The 25,531-nt window shown below is 43.2% G+C and overlaps 1 protein-coding gene across 1 annotated transcript in view; it reads right to left on the minus strand.

Annotated features, from left to right (window-relative positions):
* The window catches only part of LOC146810772 (UDP-glucose 6-dehydrogenase-like), a 94,040-nt gene that overhangs the window by 19,725 nt on the left and 48,784 nt on the right, over positions 1-25,531 (minus strand). The gene's annotated exons all lie outside the window — the stretch shown is intronic.

Here is a 25,531-nt window from a genome sequence, read left to right on the forward strand (position 1 = left end):
AACGATTAAGTCAATTCTTACAATTGTATTAAGATGTTTGACTCCCCACCGAAGGGGTTAAATAAAACAGAAATCAGCCAGAGACTGGCTTGGATATAATTTGCAGAATCATGCTATCATTAGCGAAATCCCACTGGAAGGAAAGAATTTGGTGCCAGACGGTAACAAAAGAAAGATGCAATGTAATATTTGTATAAAAAATAAAATCGCTTAATTTTGAAATATTTGACATATTGATTGAAATATGATTTGCAACAATAATGTGTCTAGGTTCAGAGAACCATGATGGATTTCATAATATTGATTGTGAAAACTTGTGTGAGTTATAATTGATATCATTTGATATAAGTGACTACAGATACCAGAATGCTTAGCACCCATAGACAGGAAATCACGTGTCATTTTTGCCAAAAATAAGTATGCTGGGTAATTGCATTGAAACTAACCGTGACCAAGGGCTCAGGGAGCTCGAAACGCGTTGGTTTATATTGCTGTAAATGGACCGTTTTATTTTGGATTAAAACGATTGTGAAAAGCCTTCCACTGAGTGCGCTCCATGTGTTCTCCAGCTGGAGAAATTTCTGAAGGAAATGTATATGTGTGTGTGTGTGTGTGTGTGTGTGTGTGTGTGTGTGTGTGTGTGTGTGTGTGTGTGTGTGTGTGTGTGTGTGTGTGTGTATATATATATATATATATACACACACACACATATATCTGTATGCATCCATTACATCATCAACATCCCTACTTGAAGCCTAATAACAACATTCTACATCTCTATATATGTGTGTGTGTGTGTGATATATATATATATATATATATATATTATTACCTACTGGCGGTCGCCAGTAGGTAGTTATAGTTAGGACCGTGTTTCCATAGGAAATCTCAAAATTCTATTTTGAATAACTTTGGCGCCGGTTGACGAATCCTCGCGAAATTTCCAAAACTAATGGGGCGCTCCGCTCAGCTCCTACCCTGAAAGTTTCGGGGGGATTCGTCAAGCGGGGGCTGAGAAAAAAGGGGGGTCCCAAAACACGTTTTCCCCATGCATTTTTCCATAGGGACTTTAGTCGCAGCTACAGCCCGAACGGCTGAACAGAATTATGTGAAATTTGGCAGAGAGGTAGCCATAAGGTCCATGAAGTGCCTTTTGCAGGTTTGGTGTAAATCTCTTCAGTATTTCCTGAGAAATTAGCATTTAAATCAATATATATATCTGTACGCGCGTACCGTGCGCGCACTGAGCAAGTCCTGTGCGCGCACCTTGCCGATCGCGAGCGCACTTCTGATTGGTTCTTAGATGTCAGTAAACATTCGAATCGGTGGAAATCAGGAAGCGGCGGCCGCCATTTTGTCTCTCGCATAAAGAGGGGGTGATAAACAAAGGGGGAGAACTTGAAAAGGGGGCAGAGTGGGGAGATATTAACCCACTAGGCATTGTAAGGGGGTCACAGTAGGACCTTGTAGGGCAAAAAAAAAATTTATATTTTGAAAAAAAATATCGCCGAGTGCGCGCACCCGAAAAAAAACTTTTTAAAAAAAAATAATAAAAAATCGCATTTAAGTGTTTAGATATAAGGTGGCTCTAAAAAGAGCCCTTGTGTTTATTGTTTGTTTTTTGGTACCTACAAGTAAGTACCGATGCAGAGTCTAAAGTTCAAGAGGAAGACTCTGTTGCCTTCATCAGTGAAGTGTACACCATCTCCTCTATAAATGTCTTGCATGTTGTAACGCAAGTTGTTGTGGTATATAGAACCCATACCATAGTCTCTGAGGAAAGCAGAAATAGATTTGTTGACGTGCTTCCTTGCTTTGTCAATTTGCGGACAAAATTGGTTGGACCAGTTCCACTTTTGCCTTTGGCATATGTTAGAATATACGAAGGCAGATTGAGGAAAAAGCGACATCAATTGCACAAAGGTGTCCTTAATAAGCATTTCCAGACCTACCCCAGTTAAAGTGCCTAGGTCATTACCACCACAGTGCACAATAATAAGGTTAGGCTGTGGGAGATGTAGAAAGGTTTTCACCAAAGGCATTAATCGGTGCCACTTTAACCCTCTCTGACCAATCCATTTAATGTCTACATTTGGCAAAGCAAGGTCTCTCACCATACCTCTTTTTTCTGCAAATGTTTCACTAAAGAAGACATAGCTGTGACCTACAATCCACACTGTGAACATCTTCAAAGGAGATCTGGATGCACTCAGGAGGTGTCTTTCAGTAGAAAGGCAAAAAGAAATGAAAGACAGTTGAAAAATGGGGGCACGCATACTTTTTTTTATAAAAAGAACTCATTGGCTGTTTCAAACCATTCTACACTAAAAACTAGGCTGTATGTTTAAATTTTAAAAAGCATGTTTTGTATTGGTTCAGAAAAATGTGTGAACAAAGAACATTAGTTTGGATTTGCTGTTAGGTTTGAAAAGTCAAGCACTCTTGCTCTTTGGAAATGAAACATTGTCTGCTGAACTTCTGACCTCTCTGCTCACACCTGTGTTCCATGACCTGTTGCTATGGTAGCAGGCAGAAGTCAAGTTGGGGGAAGGGTACATTTGGAAAGGGGTTGAAGTTTTCAACCAATAGAAATGTGTGATTTCATTTGAAAAAATGTGGGAAGCACTGTGATTTGAAATTAACATGTATATGTGTGAAAAAAGAGAGGGAAACTGTGCCATTAACTGGTTCTGCTGAGAGGAGAGAGGTGTTCAGCTCAGAGATTCTGGTCTGATAAACTGCTGTGTGACTGCCACATTTCTTTCACAACTAACTAATTTTAAAGGTGAGTTATGAGTTTGAGAGGGGGTGTTTGTGGTTAATTTAGATATAAAAAAAGAATTGTGATTATTTGTTTAAAGTTGTGATTTACATTTTCTGTTTTGGGAGATATTTAACTGTTTTGAATATGTAAAATATTATGGAGTATGTTTTTACCATAAGTTAATGTGTACTGGTAACAATGAGGAATACTGTTCTGTGCCTACCATCAAACCATGAGTCTGTGTGCAGAGAAGAATTGTTGACAGAGATTTAATTTGTGTTGCTGTTGAAAAGTAAGACTTGCAGTTGAAAGAAAAGGACAGCTTGTTTTTTTTTTTTTTTTTTTTTTTTTTTGCAAAAATTTTATTAAAACAAAAAGCAGTTACAAGCATGGGCCTACAACCACCAGGGCCGGCCGCTAGACTCAGAGAGGATCGTACATTAGTTAAAGCAGTAGGCGACACCTGGGGCCCAGCCCCGTAAATGGCTCAGGATAGCTCGAGAGAAGCAGGAGACATACATTTAACATAAATAACAACAAAAAAAAAAAAACCAAAAGGCGAGGCATACGGACAGAAAGCGTGTGTCAGGCTACATCCGGGGGACTTTTACTCCAAACCTTCAATTAGCTATCAACAGGAGGGAGTACTGAAAGATCGGGGGGGGGTAACGGGAAAGGAACATCTATATTCGATGATTACAATCAGTCGCAAGGAACCGTCAAGGGTCAGGGGGACAAGGCAATATCGGTGTCCACTAGGGGGGGCGTACAGATACCCCCACGATACACGTTCCATTGCCCCCAAATTCTACCCCATGCCCCGGGTTTACCGCGGGCCACATATACCGTCTTCTCCCTGAACATACACCAGTCCATGTTTTCCTTCCATACTGACACGGTGGGTGGCCGCTGGGAACCCCAAAGCTGCGCTATATCCCTCTTAGCAATCATGTAGCCCAGGGCCGCCCACCGAGTCTGCGCCGCATTATAATCATTAGGCTCCCACACATTCAAGACACAGCGACGCACGTCCGGCAGCAGCGCCACCCCGGTGACTTGTCCCATGACCCCATGAACCCGACGCCAGTATTCCGCCACCTCCCGGCACTCCCAAAGGATATGGAGAAAGGTGGCACTGAGCCCACACCCCCGCTTGCAGAGCCCATCTTCCGAGAATCCCATCGAGACCAGACGGGGGCCCGTCACATACACCCGGTGGAGAATCTTTAACTGGACCAGGCGGAGACGGGCTGGAACGGCGACTTCCTTGGGGGACGATAGTGCGGACTGCCAGTCCTCGTCGTCTAATTCCACCCCGTCCCCCGTCCACGTCTCCCGAAGGCGCACCAATAGGTCAGCCCGATTATTAATGAGTTTTTTATAGATTAAGGAGATAGTACTGTCAGGAACATGACCATCAAGTATGCGGTCCTCGAGGGGCGAAGAGGCCGGGATCTTGGTCCCCTCCCCAAAGACAGAGAGCAGGGCATGCCGAACCTGGGCGTATCGGAAGAACTCCTTTTCCGTGAGTTCGTATTCGCTCTGGAGCGCCGCGAAGGTCTTAACCGCGCCCTTCATCCATAAGTCTCCCACTCTACTGATGCCAATCGTGTCCCAACGGTCAAACCCCTTCGTTGTCCAGAGGCTTCCCAGTCGGTCGGAGGCAAATAAAGGAGTAGCGCATGTCAGTCGCTCACTCCAGCCCATGGCTACATTGGCCGCCTTCCAAATCCGTACCGCGATCTTAGTGGGGCCCGTCAGGGTCCGTCCAGCCGAGCGGGAGTAAAGCGCCCTGTTATAGTTACCGCCGGGAAGCAGGAATTTATCCATCTCATACGCCGGGTTCAAGCCAGGCGCATACGTGGCATGGTTAATGGCTGATAGCTGTGAGGCCCAATAATACCTGCGAATGTCGGGAAGCGCGATGCCCCCGTCGTACCAGGGGAGAGTGAGTTTGGCCAGGGCGATACGCGCCCGTCCGTCCCACACCAGTCTCCTCTGCAGGCTCTCTACTTCCCGAAAGTAGGCCACTGGAATGATGTCGAAGGAGTTCTGAAGTGCATAGAGGAACCTGGGAAGGGACATCATTTTAAACAATGCGGCCCGACCCAGTGGGGACAGGGGCAGCCTACCCCACCGAGCCGTGTCTTCCCTCAAACGCCGAAGTGGAAGCAGGAGATTGTGCTCATAGCGAGCTACCGGGTCCAGCGAGATGTGTATCCCCAGGTATTTAAAGCCGGACAGAGATATTTGGATCGGAAGCCGAGGCGGCAGGAGAGGGGGGCCACCGGAGATAGGATAGACACAGGATTTAGACCAGTTAATCGTGAGACCCGAATTTCTCCCGTAGGAAGTCAGAACGTCGAAAAGAACGTTAAGCGACTGCCGCGGCGAGGTAAGATACAGGAGGATATCGTCAGCATATAACGAGACCCGATCCTCAAAGCCCGGGGCCCACCGGATCCCCCTGATCGAGGGCTCCCAGCGGAGCCAAGCGGCGAGTGGCTCCAGGGCGAGAGCAAAGAGCAGAGGGGACAACGGGCACCCCTGCCTCGTACCCCTACCGAGAGCGAAGGGCCGAGAGACCCGCCCATTAACCACCACCTGAGCCATGGGTCCCGTGTAGAGAAGCTTCACCCAGCCAAGAAATCCCTCCCCAAAGCCGAATTTGGTCATGACAGCCCAGAGGAATGGCCACTCGATGGTGTCAAAGGCCATCGTGGCATCTAAAGAAACCAGCACGGCCGGTTCGGAGAGGTACTCTGCCCTGGCGAGGGCGCCATGGAGTCGCCGCAAGTTGAGGGCGGTGTTGCGATGTGGGTTGAAGCCGCATTGATCAGGATGAATCAGATCGCAGATAACGCTCAACAAGCGATTGGCAAGGACTTTAGCCAGGATTTTAGGCTCTGCATTTAGCAGTGAGATAGGCCTGTAAGAGGCACAGCGGTCCCGTGGCTTACCTTCCTTGGGGATCACGACTATCGTGGCCAGTCGCTGGTCGACCGGAAGGGAACCGGCCTCGAGGGACTCCTGAAACATACGACTGAGGAAGGGAGCTAGTTTATCCGGGCGCAACTTATATAATTCGATAGGTAGACCGTTGGGACCCATGGCCTTGCCCGAGCGAAGGGACCGAATCGCAGTCGCGATCTCATCCACCGACAAGGGAGCGTCCAGCTGCTCACGGTCCTCGGCAGAAAGGCCAGGCAAAGCAATGTCCCTCAGGAGAAGGCGAGAATCTTCCTCATCCCTATCAGTCACCGGGGAGTACACAGTCCGGAGGTGGTCGGCAAAACATTCCACAATCTCACCAGGCTCAGTCACACACACTCCATCCGAGACACGCAACTCCGGGACCACACGATTCACTCTCTCCTTCTTGTCCAGCCACGCAATCAGCTTTCCCGCCTTGTCCCCGGCATCATACAACCGACCCTGCTGCTCCCTATACATAGTTTTGGCAGCATCGGTGACAAGAGATCTGTATTCAAACTGTTTCAGGCTGAGGGCATGGAGCCCGTCCGGAGTGACACCCTCCTCCAAGGCCGACTCCAGCCCCGAGATGTCAGTCTCCAGCTTCACCACCGCCTCACTCCTGAGCTTCTTGGCCACTACTATCCGGGAGAGGGCGTGTCCGCGGATTACGGTTTTAAAGGCTTCCCACATGGACATTGCAGACAACACAGACCCCTCGTTTTCAAGAAAGTATTGGTCCATAGCCTTAACCAGACTCTCGCGGGTCGTGGGGTCTCGCAGGTACCACGGGTTAATGGGAGCGATCCGCCCTGCAGACCGCGACTCGGTGTCAAAGAGAAGCCACAGCGGGGAATGATCGGAGATACCCCTCGCCAGGTGCCTGACCTCTCGAATTCGACCCGTTTGCGCCGCGGGCATAAGGAAATAGTCTAACCTAGAAAGACTCCCATGTGCCCCAGAGTGAAAGGTGTATTGACATTGGGTCGGATGCATTAATCGCCAACTATCCACCAGGCCGAAGGTCTCCAACAGACCGCCTAGCCAAGCCTGGGCAGCGGGGAGGGCCCTGGGTGGGTGACGATCCAGGTCTCCCGAAACCACCGAGTTAAAATCCCCGCCCATAAGCAAAAGGCCATCCGGAAGTTCAAGCAGCATTCGACCCAAGTCCGCGAAGGTGGAGTTCTGGAGGCCCGGTGGGACGTAAATTGAGACCAGGGCAAGGGGATGCCCCTCCCACCTCCCAGTCAGACAAACATAACGCCCTCTGTCATCTGAGACCACCCTCGTGATCTCCAACGGAAGTGAGGATCGCAGGAGAATGCCCACCCCCCTGGAGCCAGTTGTGAAACCAGAGTGAGCCACGAGGCGGTATCCCCCCCTGTTCATTGCATGGCAGACATTGCCAACCAAATGCGTCTCCTGGATAAACACCACATCAGGAGTCAGACGACGCAAATACTGCAGAACTACACCCCGTTTGATACGGTCCCCCAACCCATTGACGTTCCATGACATCAGCTTCAACCCGTCCCCCCCCATCCCCTCCAATAGCTCAGAGGTCCCCCCGCAAGCAGCACAAGTCCCAAAGGTGGCAGAAAATCAATACCTCGCCCTGCAAACAAAAACCACATTACAAAACAACCCCTCCTTCCCCCCCACCCCCCCCAACACCCAACTCCCCCCACCCTGCACCCCTGCGGGCCAAAAAATCCCCCCAAATTGCAGTGTGCCTGTCGCCCAACTAACCCCAGTCTACAAAAAGACCCCGGAGGAGGAGAGGGACCCGTCCCCGCCCGCCCCCCATACAGGTACTAGCAAAACACACTGAACCAAAGAAGTACAACCCAGCTGAGCAGTGCAAAGTGGCAAAATCAAGGACCAAGAGTCACTCCAAAGGGGACCCGTCACCGTTGGCACCCGCAGAGGGACGGCCACCTCTGCCCGGCAGCGAGTCCAACCAGTCACTCACGGCCACAGGAGTGTCAAAGAAGGCAGTCCGGTCCTCATGTTCCACTCGGAGTTTGGCAGGGTAGAGCATAGAGTACTTTAGGCCCAGCTCACGAAGACGACGTTTCACCCCCTGGAATCCCATCCGCTGTTTCTGGACCAGTTGAGTAAAGTCCGGATAAAAGTTAATGGATGAGTTCTCGTATCGAACCGGGCCATGGACCCGCGAGGCCTGCAGAATCGCATCCCGGTCTCTGTAGTAAAACAGTTTGGCCACGATAGGCCTCGGGGGGGCCCCCGGCCGTGGCCGCCCACCCGGAACTCGATGAGCCCGTTCAACGGCAAAAAATTTACTCAAGCCCGCAGGGGTCAGCTGTTGGAGGATGAGTTCCTCGACCAGGAGGTCAACCGGGCGGTCGTCGGAGGACTCCGGTACGCCGATGACACGGATGTTGTTGCGTCGGGCCCGTCCCTCGAAGTCCTCCAGCCGCCGGGCCATCTGCTCATTGACCACCTTGATGTCGCCGAGCGCGGCCTGCAGGTCCGCCACATCCGCACCCAGGGTGGAGGTCCGCGCATCGAGAGTTTGAACCCTCTCGTTTGTTTTGGAGAGGTCCGCCCGTATTAAGGTGACATCAATCGCCACCGTATCAATCTTGCGGGCCAGGGCCTCGTATTGCGTGGCGATGGTCTCCCTGATGCCATCAATGGCGCCCATGATGTCCTGTAGGGAAAGTTCCGAAGAGACGGATGTGCCACCACCGGCGACGTCTGAGGGGGGACCGGCCGTGCCAGGAGAGCCTCTGCCCTGAGTATAGCGGTCCATGTTGTTGGTCTGGACCGATCCTCCACGCAGGGAGGATTTAGTCTTGCGCCCCTCGGGGCCCCCCTTGCCCCCCATGAGGCCACGGACTCCGAGGGGGACCGCCGGACAAAAGTAGTTGGGATACCGGCCCTAGAAACCAGCGCCTCACCCGAGGCCACAGTACGACGGTGCGGGGGGACCCAAGGCGATAGGCACTCTAGTGGCAGGTGGTGACAAAGCTTGTGCAGAGGTCAGGGAAACACCCCGCCACCTCAATCGCTCCACCGGCCAGCCCCCTGAGGTCTGAAAGTGAAACCGAAAGTGGCCGAGCGGCCCCTGGCACCGCGCCGCAGCCGTTGTTGTTCAACTGCGACACGGCCCCACGGCTCACCTTCGCCCCGGGCACCTCCGTCGGGTGGGTCCCAAAAGTTCAAACAACGATAACTCAGGATTCCCGGGTCCGATTAAATTTCTGAAAGGAGATACGTGCTCAGCCGGTCGTCATCTCCCAGATTCCATAAACCAAATCAGGATATTGTCAGGATAAATTCCGAGGAGCAGCGAGGGTCCGGGGAGCCCTGTGCTCACGCGACCATCTTGGATGCGCGCTAGGCTCCTCCTCCGACAGCTTGTTTTTAATTGTGATGGTTAGCATTTAGCAGAAATCACTTTGAAAGAAAAGAGAGGAAAATGGCAGTACATTTGAAAAAAACATTAGTTCTGTAAGAATTGATAACCCAGGAAAGGGGCAGCCTGTGTTTTGTGCCTACCAACACAGCATGAGTCTGTGTGCACACAGGAATTGTGGGCAGAGATTTAATTTGTGAAGATGTTGTTCAGTAAGAAATGCAGTCCCAGGAAAGGGGCAGCCTGTGTTATGTGCGTAAAATGATGGCATGAGTCTGTGTGCGTACAGGAATTGTGGGCAGAGATTTAATTTGTGAAGATGTTGTTCAGTAAGGAATGCAGTCCCAGGAAAGGGGCAGCCTGTTGTGTTTACACAAATTATCCCTTAGCACACATGCACTGTTACATACATCCCTGCAGTCTTCATGCAGTTCTGGAAGTCTCTTTGCTCATCTGTCTTGCACCAGACAATACACAGTCTTCAGAAACACACTCTTGGCACACACGCAGCAGCTTCTCCAACACTCTCATGTGTAGTACTCAGCTCTGTGTGCTGTTTCAGATAGCAATGTGTAATGCAAACACATTCAACGTCACCAAGGCCTCATTTAAATTGATCTAGTCTAATCACTCACCCTGTAACACATGGTCATGGTGTTAAGGAGCTGTTAGGACATGTGCTGTTTTCTGCTTCTGTAAATGATATGGGAAATGTGTCAGGCAGTAACAGTAATTTGGTACTATTCAGGGACACTGTTTTGTTCCAAAAAACATAGCATGAGTCTGTGTGTGCACAGGAATTGTTGTCTGAGATTTAATTTGTGAAGATGTTGTTCAGTAAGAAATGCAGTCCCAGGAAAGGGGCAGCCTGTGTTATGTGCCTAAAATGATGGCATGAGTCTGTGTGCACACAGGAATTGTGGGCAGAGATTTAATTTGTGAAGATGTTGTTCAGTAAGAAATGCAGTCCCAGGAAAGGGGCAGCCTGTGTTATGTGCGAAAAAGGATGACATGAGTCTGTGTGCACACAGGAATTGTGGGCAGAGATTTAATTTATGAATTTGTTGTTCAGTAAGAAATGCAGTCCTAGGAAAGGGGCAGCCTGTGTTATGTGCATAAAATGATGGCATGAGTCTGTGTGCGCACAGGAATTGTGGGCAGAGATTTAATTTGTGAAGATGTTGTTCAGTAAGAAATGCAGTCCCAGGAAAGGGGCAGCCTGTGTTATGTGCCTAAAATGATGGCATGACTCTGTGTGCACACAGGAATTGTGGCCAGAGATTTAATTTATGAAGTTGTTGTTCAGTAAGAAATGCAGTCCCAGGAAAGGGGCAGCCTGTGTTATGTGTGTAAAATGATGGCATGAGTCTGTGTGCGCACAGGAATTGTGGGCAGAGATTTAATTTGTGAAGATGTTGTTCAGTAAGAAATGCAGTCCCAGGAAAGGGGCAGCCTGTTGTGTTTACACAAATTATCCCTTAGCACACATGCACTGTTACATACATCCCTGCAGTCTTCATGCAGTTCTGGAAGTCTCTTTGCTCATCTGTCTTGCACCAGACAATACACAGTCTTCAGAAACACACTCTTGGCACACACGCAGCAGCTTCTCCAACACTCTCATGTGTAGTACTCAGCTCTGTGTGCTGTTTCAGATAGCAATGTGTAATGCAAACACATTGAACGTCACCAAGGCCTCATTTAAATTGATCTAGTCTAATCACTCACCCTGTAACACATGGTCATGGTGTTAAGGAGCTGTTAGGACATGTGCTGTTTTCTGCTTCTGTAAATGATATGGGAAATGTGTCAGGCAGTAACAGTAATTTGGTACTATTCAGGGACACTGTTTTGTTCCAAAAAACATAGTATGAGTCTGTGTGCGCACAGGAATTGTGGGCAGAGATTTAATTTGTGAAGATGTTGTTCAGTAAGAAATGCAGTCCCAGGAAAGGGGCAGCCTGTTTTCTAAACTCAAATTTGTGTTGCAGTTGTTCTGTTAAAAAAATGCACTTGCAGGAAAGGGGCAGCTTGGTTTTTTTCAACTGTGGTGGTTAGCACTGTGCACAAATTAGTAAATCACAAATGAGAGACACATGGAAAAACATTTGAAATAAATGAAAAGTAAAAAAAAATATTTTAATGAATTATAATTACAAAAAGGAATTTTTTTTAGTTCCTTGCAGGTATTGCTGAGCAACAGTGAAAAACAAAAATGCCTTTAAGGACAAGAAAGAGGAAAGAAAAGCAACAACAAGTATATCTGGACAAAACTGGGAAAAGAAAATAGCAGGAGAAGCTGGTGATGGCAAAAAGAAAAAGTCTACTGGTAAGCAGAGCAGAGATTTCTTAAAAAAGATTTTCCAAAAACAAAAAAATGGCAAAAATAACTGTAAAACAAAGAGAGTTTTATGTACAAAGCAACAACACAGTCAACAGCAAAAAAAAAAGCTAATGTACAATCAGAAGTATGTCAAACTGATTTAACACGAAAATTAGATTTTAAAAACATTCGTCGAAAAATGTTTCATAGAAGAGTGATGTTAAATTTGCTAAAGGATGTGAAAAAATATAAGAAAAAAACCAAATTTATTAAGAAAAAAAAATTATAGAAAATATTGTAAGTAAGGCTTTGGAAATAAAAAGAAAACTTTTTATTCTAATTTTGAATAGGATGCGTAGATTAAATAAATTAGTGAATGCAATGAAGTCACAAAGCAAAAGGAAAAGAGAAGTGAAAAAAAGTAACTTTTGTAAAGTGTTCTTGGGAGAATGGAAACACAGTTCAAGTACTGAACCATTTTTTAATGAAGAGAGTTATCTTCAAAGTAATAGTTTGTTGCATGCAGTTGACACCAATGGTAGAGCATATGAAGTTAAGGATGGTTGTGTGATGCAAAAAGAGAAAATGGTCCCAAGAAATGAGGAAGAAGTAATGGCTGCTGAGGCTATGGGGAGACGTCCAAAAGCCCCAGTGTACACTTGGAACTGTAGTAGTATTTGTACTGTGCGTCAGGAATCTACGTGACTTTCTAAGAGAATATAGTAAAAAGAGTGTAAAACAGAAGATGAAGGTGCTTCAAACACTAGATCCATGCAGAGTGAGAGAAAATACTGGTTTGCAGGGACATTCTCTGGCTTGTCTATCTAGAAAAGTGTGTAAAAGTGTTTTTCATCATTTTAGGATGCTGGCTGTTCATCATACTGAAATGAGAAAGTTTGTGAGAACATTGTATTTTGCTAAAAGTCCAGCAGTAAAGTTGAATGAGTTGAATAATGCTCTGTTACGTGGATCTGTATCAGATGTAGTGAAGGTTAATGATGAGATTCAGTTTTGTTACTTTGGTCCAGAACAAGAAAGTGCAGAAAAGGACACAGTAAATGAGGAAAATGAGGAACAGAATGAAGAACTCATTATTACTAAAAATTTTGAGGATGAAATGACAAAATTTACTATCACCTCTAATGAAAGACCAAATATTACTTGTATTTGTTGCCGCAGAAGTCATTATAAAATTCAAACAAGGAATGTTGATCTGTATAAAAAAGTGAAAATGAAGATAATTATAAGTGGAAGGATTTTGCAACATATATATTTCTTGAAAATTGTTTTGAATTGGGTGAAGATCAGCGTATTTGTAAATACTGTTATAATAAGTTAGAAGAAAATAGAATGCCGACCAGAGCTGTACATAATATTTTAGAATTGGATGCTATTCCTGCCGAACTTTCTGAATTAAATACATATGAGTCTATACTCATTCAATGTGTTCATCCGTTCCAGACCATAGTACGTATGGAGCCCAAAACTGGTAAATTACCTCCTTCTGATTTACTGAGAGGTTTAAAAGGAAGAGTGGTGTATTTGCCCTTGGATTTGAAAAAAATATGGAAACTATTGATGCAGATACTTTGGAAACTGAACCATTAGTAATTCTGGTTAATGGTGTACCTACAAAGAATAAGAAGATTTGGCAGGAGCTGGTAGATGTGCGGAAAGCACAAAGAGCAAATTTATATTTGAAAAAAAATAATAAATGGTATGAATCAATTTATATAGAAGAAGAAGAAGAAGATTTACAAGAAGACACAGAAACACCAACTGGTCAAATTGAAAAAGTGGACAAGTCAAAGGAAGAAGAAATTTATGAACATTTTAGCATACATCCTCTTCATTCAAAAGAAGTTATGGGAGACACTATTGATCTGTTTCAGATGAAGAAAGCAAAAGGAACTCCCGTGAGTGTATGGGAGGAGAGCTTGGAAGCTCGATGTTTTCCCCAGCTGTTTCCTACAGGAAAAGGAGGACGATACGATGAACGTCCAGAACAGATTCCAGCTTCTGAGTATCGGACTACAAGACTATATGCAGAAGATCCAAGATTTCGTCAAAGTATTCCTTATTTGTTCCATCTTTTATTTGAAAGCGACTTGTCTGCATTATCTTATGCAGTAAATCACATTTTAAAAAGTGGAGTACATTTACAAAATGTGTCTGCTAAGGATTTTATGGAGAAAGTGCAGCACCGAGATGATCATTTGGAAACACAACTGATCAATCTGATGGCTTGTCAGCGTGGGACAAATGAATATTGGTACCGACGCCATGGTGAATTAAAATGCATGTTACGGAATTTAGGAACTCCTACATGGTTTCTAACCCTAAGCTGTGCCGAGTACGCTTGGGATGATTTACTGGATTTTCTAAGAGCGGCAAATTCAAACAATAAAAACATTGAATACAAGACAGCTGGAGAACTGTGCTCATTGGATCCAGTTAATGTTTGCAGATATTTCAATCATAGATTTGAGGCTATGATGTCCTTCATCTGCAATTAAAAAAATCCACCTCTTGGAGAAGTAGTGGATTTCTGTTGGAGAAAAGAGTACCAGGCAAGAGGTGCTTCTCATATTCATATGCTGTTGTGGATCAAGGATGCCCCAAAGTTTGGAACAGATACTGATGAAGCAGTGTTATCTTTCATTGAAGAATATGCAACATGTGCTATACCTAAAAGCACATAAGAGAAAAAGTTAAAAGAGCAAGTTTTACATTTCCAAAGTCATCGGTGTGGAAAATACTGTCGACGGAAGTACAAGACGAAAGATAAATTCTACACAAAGTGTCGATTTGGATTTCCTAGACCTGTTCTTTCAAAAGGAAGAGTCAACAGTTTTATGTCAGCTGTGCGACATACTATAACCAGAAAATCTCCCAAAAATACCTACAACCTAAAAAGAAATGAAGAGTCAAAATGTATAAATGACTTCAACCCAGTCATTTTATCCATGTGGAATGCTAACATGGATATTCAGTATGTGGCAGACAATTCTATTGCTGTTGCTCGGTATGTGACATCTTACATCACTAAATCTGAGAAAACAGAATTGAAGGAAATGTGGGAAGAGATTTCTCACGAGAAGACTGTCAGTAAGAAGCTGTACAGTTTCAGTTTAAAGATGTTATCGCATCGAGAAATTGGATCCTACGAATGCTCAGATAGGTTATTATCTGCAAGTCTTTACTCGAAATCCAGAAGAATAATTTGGGTAAGCTTAGACCATGCAGGAATGAGAAATCGGGTACTGAAATCTGTTGTAGAAATTGAATATTTGGCCGAGAATGACCCAGAAAGTACAGATATTTTGAAATCAAACATGTTGGACACATATTACCCAAAGAGAAGTCATCATCTTGAGAACATGTGTCTCTATGAAGTGCTGCAGAACTACATTTATTCACGGAAATCCACAGAAGACATCAACAATGGAAAATATAAAGTCATTGGTGAGGAAGGATGTTTGGTGAAGCAAATAAAAGGAAGTTTGATAAATCACAGGAAGCTCAGTTGCGAAACTACTGACAAAAAGGAATTTTACTACTTGGCTCTTTTACAGCTGTTTAAACCATGGCGTTCAGAGGACGAACTACTGGGAGAATTTCAAAGCTATGAAGATTCTTTTAATGCTAGCAAAGACAGTATAGAATGCAGTACTTTCACAACTTATGTCCAAATGTTAAATGAAGAAAATGAACAGGAAGCAAAAATTGCAGCTGAAGGAGCTAGAGGCAGTTCTCAAGACAGCCAAAGTTCAGGAACACTTAGTCAAGATCCCCTAGGACAACCAATCATAGAAAATGAAGCTGCAGTAGCCATGACTGAAGTAGAAACGGCTATGAATCAAGCACAGGAAGATTCAATCGACTTACTAAATCTGGAACAACTGAATGAAGAACAAAAAGAAATTTATGAAGAAGTCATCAAAAAAATTGATCATGGATTACTACATGAAAAGAAAGAGTGCTCATGCACATCATTTGAACCAATCAGGATGTATGTGAGTGGACAAGCTGGAACTGGTAAAAGTTTCTTAATAAAAGTCATCAGAAGCTACCTACAGCAAAAAACAGCTTCAAATGTGTCTTGTGTGGTAACTGCTCCAACTGGGTTAGCAGCCTATAACATAAAAGGAATTACCTTACATCGCTTGCTAATGTTACCAGTGGAGCATGAGAACAAAATAGAATACCACAAGCTAACTGGAGAAGCATGCCTCGAAGTTTCAAGAGTGTTGAAGAAGATGCAAGTTCTCATTATTGATGAGGTGAGCATGGTTTCAAATTTAATGCTTGCCTTTGTGCATTTAAGAATGCAACAAATTCTTAAGAGAGACTATGACGTGTTATTTGGAGGAAAACACATCATAGTTTTTGGGGATCTTCTGCAGCTCACTCCAGTTAAAGGACAACCAGTGTTTAATACTGTGACACATGAAGACACGAAGAAGTCATTAGGAAGCATTGGTAATGCGAATATTTGGTCGTTCTTTGAGTACAAAGAACTCACTACCAATATGAGACAAGCAAACGACGAAGATTATGCAAGTATTCTGAAAGATATCAGAATTGGACTACTCACAGAAGTTGGCAGAAAAGCATTACAGCGTCGGTTGCTACATAACTTATTTCCAAATGAAGAAATAGTTGCAGAGAAAATATACCAGAACATTGCAGAAAAAAATACTGTAATCTGCTTAATGCCAACACTACGTGAGTGCTCAATATTCAATGAGGAACTTTTGAAATTGGAAAAGGAAAACATTAAAAAAATGGAAGCAGAGGACAAAATTCAGCATGAAAGAATTACTTTTACATTAACAGGCAAACTGAAAAATAAATTGGATTCACTAGAGAAGAATATTTCCAAAACAGCTGGATTAGAAAAAAATCTATATGTTTGCATGAATTGTCGAGTGATTTTAAGGAGAAATTTGGATGTAGAAAAAGGTTTAGTGAATGGAGCTATGGGAAGAGTTGTGGGTTTTATTAATTACCAGAAAAAAGAAGGAATTGAATGTTTAAAAATAAAATTTGATCAGATAGAAGAAGTTAAAGACATTTGTCGTTGTTCAGTTCGTTTCATGCTTGTGAAAGACTTATATGTACGTAGGAAGCAGTTTCCGTTTTCTCTAGCATATGCTGTAACTATTCACAAGTCTCAAGGATTGACTGTAGATAGTGCTTTTGTAAACATTGGTTCTACTGTGTTCAAAGAAGGTATGGCATATGTTGCTTTGTCACGAGTGAAAACATTATCTGGTTTATTTATGATAGACTTTGATGACTCAAAAGTTAGTGCTGATACAAACTGTGTAAAGGAGTATAACAGATTAAGAAGAACCTATGCTCCTCATTTAGGTCAGTATCCTGTGATTGAAAAACATGTTGTTTGTCGGAAAAGGAGATTTGAGAATATCTGTAATGTGGATGAACAGAACAAAAAAAAAAGGACAGTGATGTGATAGCAAGGAAAAAGAAAAAGGACAGTGTTGAAGAGGTTGTTGGTTGCCATTTTGAAAATAGCTCTGGTGTCAACTGCTATGCAAATGTAGTGCTGAATGTTGTATTTTATCTTGAAAAGTTGCTAGAACAGATAATAGTAAATCATGGAAAAAGATTGTGTTCTCTGCTGAGTCTCCTTTATGAGAAGCTGAGTAATGATAAAACTGAAATAGAAAGTGCTACTGATGTTAGAAATCTTTTAGATGTATGTTGTGGTTCTACACAGTTTAAAGAAAATGTCCAGCAAGATGCTCAGGAATTCTTAATATATATTTTGAGTGTACTAGAAGATGAAGGAGTAGAAGTAGAAAACTTATTTGGTGTCTCTTACAAATGGGAACATTGCTGTGAAAACTGTATGAACACATGTAGTAGTAATGTTGAATTCAGAAAGGTTCATATTTTTACCATTACCACAAAGTAAATCAGTGACTTTTAGTAAATTAGTTAAAGATGCCAATCACAACATGGAATGTTCTGAATGTAAATCAGACATGTTTTCTACATTATTTTTACAGAAATATGGTCAGTATGTAATTTTAATGATGCAACGTTGTAGAGCTGATGGTTCAAAATTGGACACTTTAATAAAGAAGTTTACAGGACAGCAATTATCAATTTCTGGAAAAACTTTTGTTACAGTTGCAATAATTTTTCATGAAGGACCTACTGTAACTTCTGGGCATTACACAGTTTATCTTAAATGTGAAAAAGGCTGGACACTGTGTAATGATTCCCAATTGATTTTCAAGCAACGTTTGCCTTATGATTTACCCAATTCTTACTTAATTTTTCTGAAACCTAAATTTTGAAAACTAAAAACTGCATCTGAAGAAATCATTTTTTGTAATTTTAAAGGATTATAATTGAAGATATCACTTAAAAAGGATTTTGAAATTACTATTTAGCCTAAAGGAAAAGTAATAAAAACAATTGTGGACTCCTTTGACAGAAATTATTTTGGCATGTGTGCTTTTGCGACAAGGTTTAAAGACGGTTTGTCTAGAAATTTTTTATTCATCTAGAGAAGTACTTGTAATATATATGTAATATTTCTAACAAGGTATATTTTAGTGAGGAAAGTTTTAGGGCTTTTTTTAAGCAATCTTTCAGATTGTTTTTTTTTTGCCCGCTGTTAAATGATGAATACAATTATTTCACTATTTTAAGTGAAAAATAAAACTTCTGAAAACAGCAAAAAAAGGGCAAAAAATTGCTTAGTAAAATATGTAAAAACATGTAATGCTTTTTGTAATGTATGATTGAATATTAATACTTTTTTTCTTTTTTTGCAGAACTGGAAAGAAAAAAAAAAAAAAAATCTGTTCCCTTGCAAAATACTTTAAAAAAAATTTTTTTAGAATTTTTTTATTTTTTTTTAAAAATAAGTGAAAAATATTAGTATTACTCAATCCTCCCTTTTCATGCTTCCATTTCTTCACCTCTTTTTGTACATTAAATTAAAAAAAAAAAAAAATCCCTCAAAAAATTTTTGGGGGGGTTTAGTTTATAAGTGGCTCTTAAAAGAGCCCTTGAGTTAATGGAGGGAAACAGGAAAAGAAAAACGAAAAAAAAGAAAAAACATCTATGGCCTACTGCACTCATGGGCATCAAATTTTCTCTGAATGAGATCAAGACTGGTCTCACACACAGAAATAAGTTTACCGCAATCAGTGCAGCGTGTGGACAACCTAGCAAAACAAGGTGGTCCAAAACGAGGTGTGGAAGAAGGCAAAGGCACCACTGCAGAAGAAGTGCTCGGCTGAGCTGCCGAAGATGTGCTCGGCTGAGCTGCTGCAGATGTCGTCGGTAGAGCAGGTGGAGGGTTTGCTCCAGAAGCTCAACGAAAAGTCACTGGATGCATTTTGTCAACATGCCTCAACATAGTGTGAATGCTAAAAGAATATTTCTTGTTAGGATTCCCACGTGACAAGACTTTTTGACAAAGTACACATGTAACTTTAGGTGCATTTACCTTTTTTTGTCCCTCTGGAAAAGTGAAAAACTGCCATATAAAGCTGTCTTTCTGCTTCCTGTTCCTCTGCCTCTCAAGAGTGTCCTGGTCACTGTCTGAAGATGGTTGCTGTTCAGCCATTGTCTCTCAACAACAGAATAGCTCCTTCTCCAAAGGAATCAGAACTAATAATGAGGGGAGTAGGTGTGGTTTGGGAAGAATCTGGAACTGAAAGTACTTCAAACCAATCAAAAGTGATGATTCTTGATCACATGACTTGCCATGAGGGGATTGGGTGTGGTGTTGAAACAATCAGAAACTGAAAGTAATGATAACCAATAAGAAGTGCTGTTTTATTATGCATATACCCGAGGTGCGCGCACTGTGCAAGCTCCGAGCGCGCACCTCGTGATTACGTATGCGCGAACGCGTAGGAGCGCACGTGCATACGTCATATGCGCGTACGTAGCACGCATACGTTGAACACGCGTATACGCAACCGTTATTGCGCGTAATTTCAGCGTATGCGGAAGTAAACCGCGTGGAGCGCGTAGGACGCACGCACGCATGCGTACGTACGTACGCATACGTACTGGGTGCGCGCTCCCAGCGCGCGCTATAACGTATATTTGCGTACGTAAATAACGTACAGCGGTATTCATAAAAAACTTACGAAATTGTACTAGGAGCGCGCTCAGAGCGCGCACTCCAAGAATTTATATAAAAAAAAAAAAAAGTGGAGAAAAATTAATTGCAAAAAATAAAAAAAACTGTTCAACTTTATCCTAATTGAAATTTTTTTAAAAAAGCAAAAACAAATAAAAAGATACAGATAATATATAAATGAATACATAGGAATTTTATTTTTAACATAAAATTTTTTTTTTAATTAAATAATACAAAAATTAGCATTTAAAAAACCGTACAAATTCACTGAAAAAACCAAAGGTTTCACACACGTTATAGTTAGGAACTAGCATTTAAAAAACCTTGCAAATTCACTGAAAAAACCATAGGTTTCACACATGTTATAGTTAGCTGGACATTTCACTCGTGAAAAACCAATGAAATTCCCCCGTTATAGTTAGTTCAGCTAACTATAACTCGCGCCCCCGCAATGCACTGCTGATGACGTCACATATTACATCACTCATGACATGGTCAGTGACATCACTCATGACATCACTGATGACATCTCAAATGACATCACTGATGACATCATCCTTGTGACAGAGTGGCAGACCTCCTCTCACCCTAATATAACCTTTGATACACACATTCAAAAATAGAGACTAAAATTTTCAAAAAAATGGACATACCAATACCAGTTACAACAACCTCTTGAGTAATTCTAAGATCCACATACACATCCACTCATTCACCAACAGTCCTGTACAGTCACTCATACATGTACTCACTCATCATATGTACTCATACACCTATACATCCTGTTACACAATGCCACTCATCCACAGAGTTACTGACACACATAGTCACTCATGAAAATAAAGAAAGAAACATACATTTACTTGCATATACATTTATACACACACCACCACACTTACTTCTACGGGAACTTACACATACTTAGTCTTTTAAACAATCACTTATAGAAACACATACTTATTCATACAGGAACTCTTTCAATCTCTCACTCTCACATATACTCAGTTATATACACCAATAGTTACAATTACTAGTTTAAAACATATGTAGTTACTCATAGAGACACTATTGAGACAGTCATTCACTCACTAACACACTCATGTACACACTCATCCACCCATACCGTCCTGCAGACATGCTGTCTTCAACACATACAAACAGTGAGTCACTCATTCATGTACCTATGCAGTACGTAATACCCCCCACCGAACCATACACACACTCACACTGATACTAAAAAAAACAACTAATAACCTATATAAACACCCATGTAGCTACTCACCAACCCATGCAGCCACTTATACACAAAGTGAGAGACTGATAAAGATAATTACATATTTAAACATTACTCAGTAAGCCATGTATTCACTAAGATACACTTAATCAGTCAGTTATACAATCAATTTTTCAAAAACAAATCATCCATTTAGACACTTATATACCCATTTATTCTTCCATCGTCCGTGAGATATACATATATAAAACATATTTAATTTTCCGAAAAATACACATTCACTGGATGATGTCATCAGTGATGTCATTTGAGATGTCATCAGTGATGTCATGAGTGATGTCACTGACCATGTCATGAGTGATGTAATATGTGACGTCATCAGCAGTGCATTGCAGGGGCGCGAGTTATAGTTAGCTGAACTAACTATAACGGGGGAATTGCATTGGTTTTTCACGAGTGAAATGTCCAGCTAACTATAACATGTGTGAAACCTATGGTTTTTTCAGTGAATATATATATATATATATATATATACATACACACACACACACACACACATATAGATGTAGAATGTTGTTATTAGGCTTCAAGTAGGGATGTTGATGTGTTGGATGCATACAGAATTGTAATTATAAAGACCTCAAGTAGAATTGTGGATGTTATAAGGACCTCATGTAGCATTGTTGATGGAATTGTATCATGTAGGATCATGGATGGGAAAATAGCCTAATGGACGTTCACCAACATCGTATGGGTCTTAAGTATAGTTATCAAAACCATAAGGGCATCGAGTAGGATAAGTAATGCAAGAGGTTTACTTAGAATTGGCTATGTGGTAAGACTTGCTAGTCTTTATCAGCAACAGAATAACTTCATGGAGGGTCTAAACACATTACTAATTAATTTTACTGAGAGTCTAGTTATAGCACAAACACAGACTGCAAAATACAACAATGATTAGAACATGACAGGTAGTAATAAAAAAATGTGTTTTGAGTGTGGGAGGGATTATGATTCCAGACATGCAGATTATCGAATCATGCAGCCCCCCTCACCTCCATCAACAATGGTAATGAAAAGCATATTGCACTCAGCACACTTGCAAATATGGTTTAAAGACCATGCTGCGAGGTTCATGTCATGGGCAAATATTTATGAAAAAAACTATGCAACAATATTCCATATTCTGATGGACACTTCTAACTGCAGATTCCTTTACTTTTAGGATATCACCAGGTGTCAGACTGGATTCGAAATATTTTAACAGCATTGCTCCTGCACTCCGATAGGTGGCATCCTGACTTTATTCTGCCCTTGAAGTGACAAATGCAGCTGAATTTAAGTGCCCCTCTTGTGCATTGACATCAGTTAATTTCTTCCATGCCTCCGTACACAGATCTAGAGCTCGCTCCCAACTTTTTTCTTCTCTTTGATGGATTTATTCTACAAATTCTTTTTTTCAGTGTGTGAGGGCTATAACCCCTTCTTATAACAACTGGGTGTAAGCCTTGTTGGGACTGTCGCAAAGAGATATTTGTGATCAATCCCCACAAGGTCTGCCTCTGGTGTTTAATGTCAGTGTTCAGCTCCAAGTCCTGCGAGGAGTGCGTTCTTATGAACCCAAAGGTGAACCAGGACAGTGAAGGGAAGCTATAGATCGCAGAATACTGAAAGAAGTCTTTCAAGCCAGCTCGTGCTCCAAGTTGGGGATCTAGACCAGTTCCTGCTCTTGGAGACATTCCCAAAATAAGTCATCATCGTGGTCCAAATCTTTCGGTAAGTCTAAGCCTAAGTGGAAGAGCAAAAAAGCCAAGAGGATTTGTCAGAGTCCTGCCACTCTCGCCCTAAGAAGTCGCAAGGACATCTTGGTGCCTCACAGGCCTGCTCTCGGTCCCCTGCCTAGGAACCAAATCCTCAACTGATTCAAATGCATCCCGTGTTTCCAGATCAATTGGCAGCATTGCAACAGATTAAGGCCTTCAAAGAGGACATGTCGTGAATTTAACCCAGATCTCTTGACTGGGGATGAATGTTTGATTTGTTCAGCATTCCGTTCATCATTTGTTTGCGCAGCATTTTTAGCCCTTAAGTGGAATGGGTATGCCCAGACGTGGGTCCCTTGCTTGCTGTGCCACTGGATTCAAGCTAGCCTGGCTGATGAGGGGTGATACCCCGAACCGGTCCCAGGAAGCTTGATTCCGGTGCAGGGAAGACCTGCCTTGGCAGTTTGGGCTGGACTGTTTCCATGAGGAGCAGGGTCAAGACTTATTTGCATATGGCTGGGTCCAAGCTGGGGTGGAATGGTGAGCAAAAGAACAATGGATTTAACCCAGATCTCTTGACTGGGGGTGAATGTTTGATTTGTTCAGCACTCCATGCATCATTTGTCTGCACAGCATTTTGTGAATTTTCAGCAACCTTCTGGCTACCTCTGGTGTGCCTTTGGCCTCAAGGATCTGCGGAGGCCTCTGGTTGGGATACCACTGGTGTGGCCACCCCCGCACTGTCTATGCCTCTGGAACCCTCCTCGGGGTCTGCTACGATTCCAGAGACAACTTCCAATCGAGCACCACAATCCACTCTGGTCCCTTTTACATTAACACTGGCACCAACGCCGCCGCTGCCAGTAGACTATTCCATCGCTATTGTCCTATCCAACTCTATGATGTATCTATCTTGTCCTGAGGTCACGTCTCAGTACCATACTGATGAACCCAACCCCGGGCTATTCAATTTAGACAGAACTATGCCCCTATCTCAGATCCAGACCCCAGCACACCATCATGTTTTCAGTTTGGACTCTGACCAGAGCCAACCAGCATTTGGGGATGAAAATAGTGATAAGGGGGAGTATTTTCACCGACATTATGAGGATGAAAATGTATGTATAGATTTACAAGATGCTAGAGGTTTGGACACTTTTCCAGACACTGGGTTGTGTGCCACTTTTGGCGTGATGATGAGACGGGCGGTGGAGGTTTTGGACCTGAAATTGCACAATATGGAAGTCAAAAACAATGTTCTAGCAGAGGTTCTACAACCGGGACAAACTTAATCTGAGCCTTTACTTCCATTTAATGAGGATTTGACTGACACCCTCATGGGCACCTGGTCGGGGGCCTGTTCTTGCCCTCCGGAAAACAGAGAGGTTACCATACACCACAGGCTGGCACAGTGTGACCCTGACACAGAAACGTACCACAGAGAGTTTGGTGGTTCAAGCTTCCACCAGTTTGGTGAACCCCAGTTCTTTCCCCATGACTCCTGATAGAGAGTTGAAATATCTTGAGACCTTTGGGAAGGGGGAAGCCTTGTTTCTCCAGTAAGTCAGTGCCAGCTGCTTGCTGGGACGATATTCACATGCTTGATGGGACATGATTGGAGAGATCTTGCCGAAATCCCCCAAGGAATTTCAGGCCAATTTGGCTAAAACTATCAAGGATGGTCAAGATGCCGCAAAGTATATTATCCGTTCTGGGCTTGACACTAATGATTGCATGGGTAGAGCAGTTGGCACCCGCATGTGCGTTCTCAGCAAGCTTTTTTTGGAGACATACAAGCCTTTTTAATGATCATCCCATGTGATGGGTCTCATCTGGTTTTACGAGAAGGCTGACTCGGTGCTTGATCTCTTTAAAGAAAGCCGGGCAAAGGCACATTCTCTAGGTGTTTCTACACCGCAAGACAGTATTCTCACCAGCTTTGCCCCTTTCGCTGATAATCCAGAGATTGGCATACTGCCCACCAAAAGGCTGAATACCCCAGAAAGAAGCAATGCCTGTCTTTTCAGGCTTTGGAGCTGGATCAAGCAGACTAAGCCCAGGCCATCAAAGGAAGAAAACTTTGCAGTACCTCTCTCCAACATCCGCCTTCAAGATACTTTAGTTTGGCCTTAGTGGCACACAACCATCCAGTGGGAGGCAGGATCAGATACTTCTTCCAGGGGCGGCAAAATATAGCATCAGACAGGTGGGTTCTCCAGATCACCCATAAAGGATCTGCCATGCCATTCCCCTTTCACCTGCTGCCCCTCTTACTCACATCCGTACATCTTTCAGTGGTGCATTTGTTCATCTTGCTCTACAGGCTCTTTTGGTCAAGGGAGTCATAGAGCTCCTGTTATTTCAATGCCAAAAAGTACCAAGGCCTTTGTCCCATTGGGAACTCCAGTCCCCTTATGCCATATTTGTTCCAGACAAAGTGTGACCACGGAGTAAGGTGGCCTTTTTGTCTAAGTTGTGACAGCTTTTCATGTTAGATAATCCACCACTTTTCCAGCACTCTTTGCTCTGCATCACCCCTCGAAAGAGACTCCATTGACTGAATCCTAAAAGAGCTCAGAGTTTCTACATTGATTGCACCAAAGACCATCGTGTTGGCAATCAGCTCTTTGTAGGGATGTCTGGATTATAGAAAGGCAAGGCAGTGCAGAAACGGACTCTGTCAAGGTGGATAGTCTTGTGCATCAAGATCTGCAGACTAGCTGGCCAAGAAGGAGCCTCTTGAGGGGTTGAGCATCCATTCCACAAGAGTCAATGATGCTCCCACTGTTCTGGCACGCAGAGTGTCTGTATTTGACATCTGTCAGGCTGTGACGTGGGCATCTGTACACACATTCATAAAGCACTACTGCCTTGACAGCCAGATCTGCCAAGAAGGGCATTTCACTCATTCAGTCCTACAGGACTTTTGATTTGATCCATTCCACCTCCTTG

Source organism: Triturus cristatus, chromosome 7 (genome assembly GCF_964204655.1).
Source record: "Triturus cristatus chromosome 7, aTriCri1.1, whole genome shotgun sequence".
In the NCBI taxonomy this organism is placed as follows: Eukaryota; Metazoa; Chordata; class Amphibia; order Caudata; family Salamandridae; genus Triturus; species Triturus cristatus.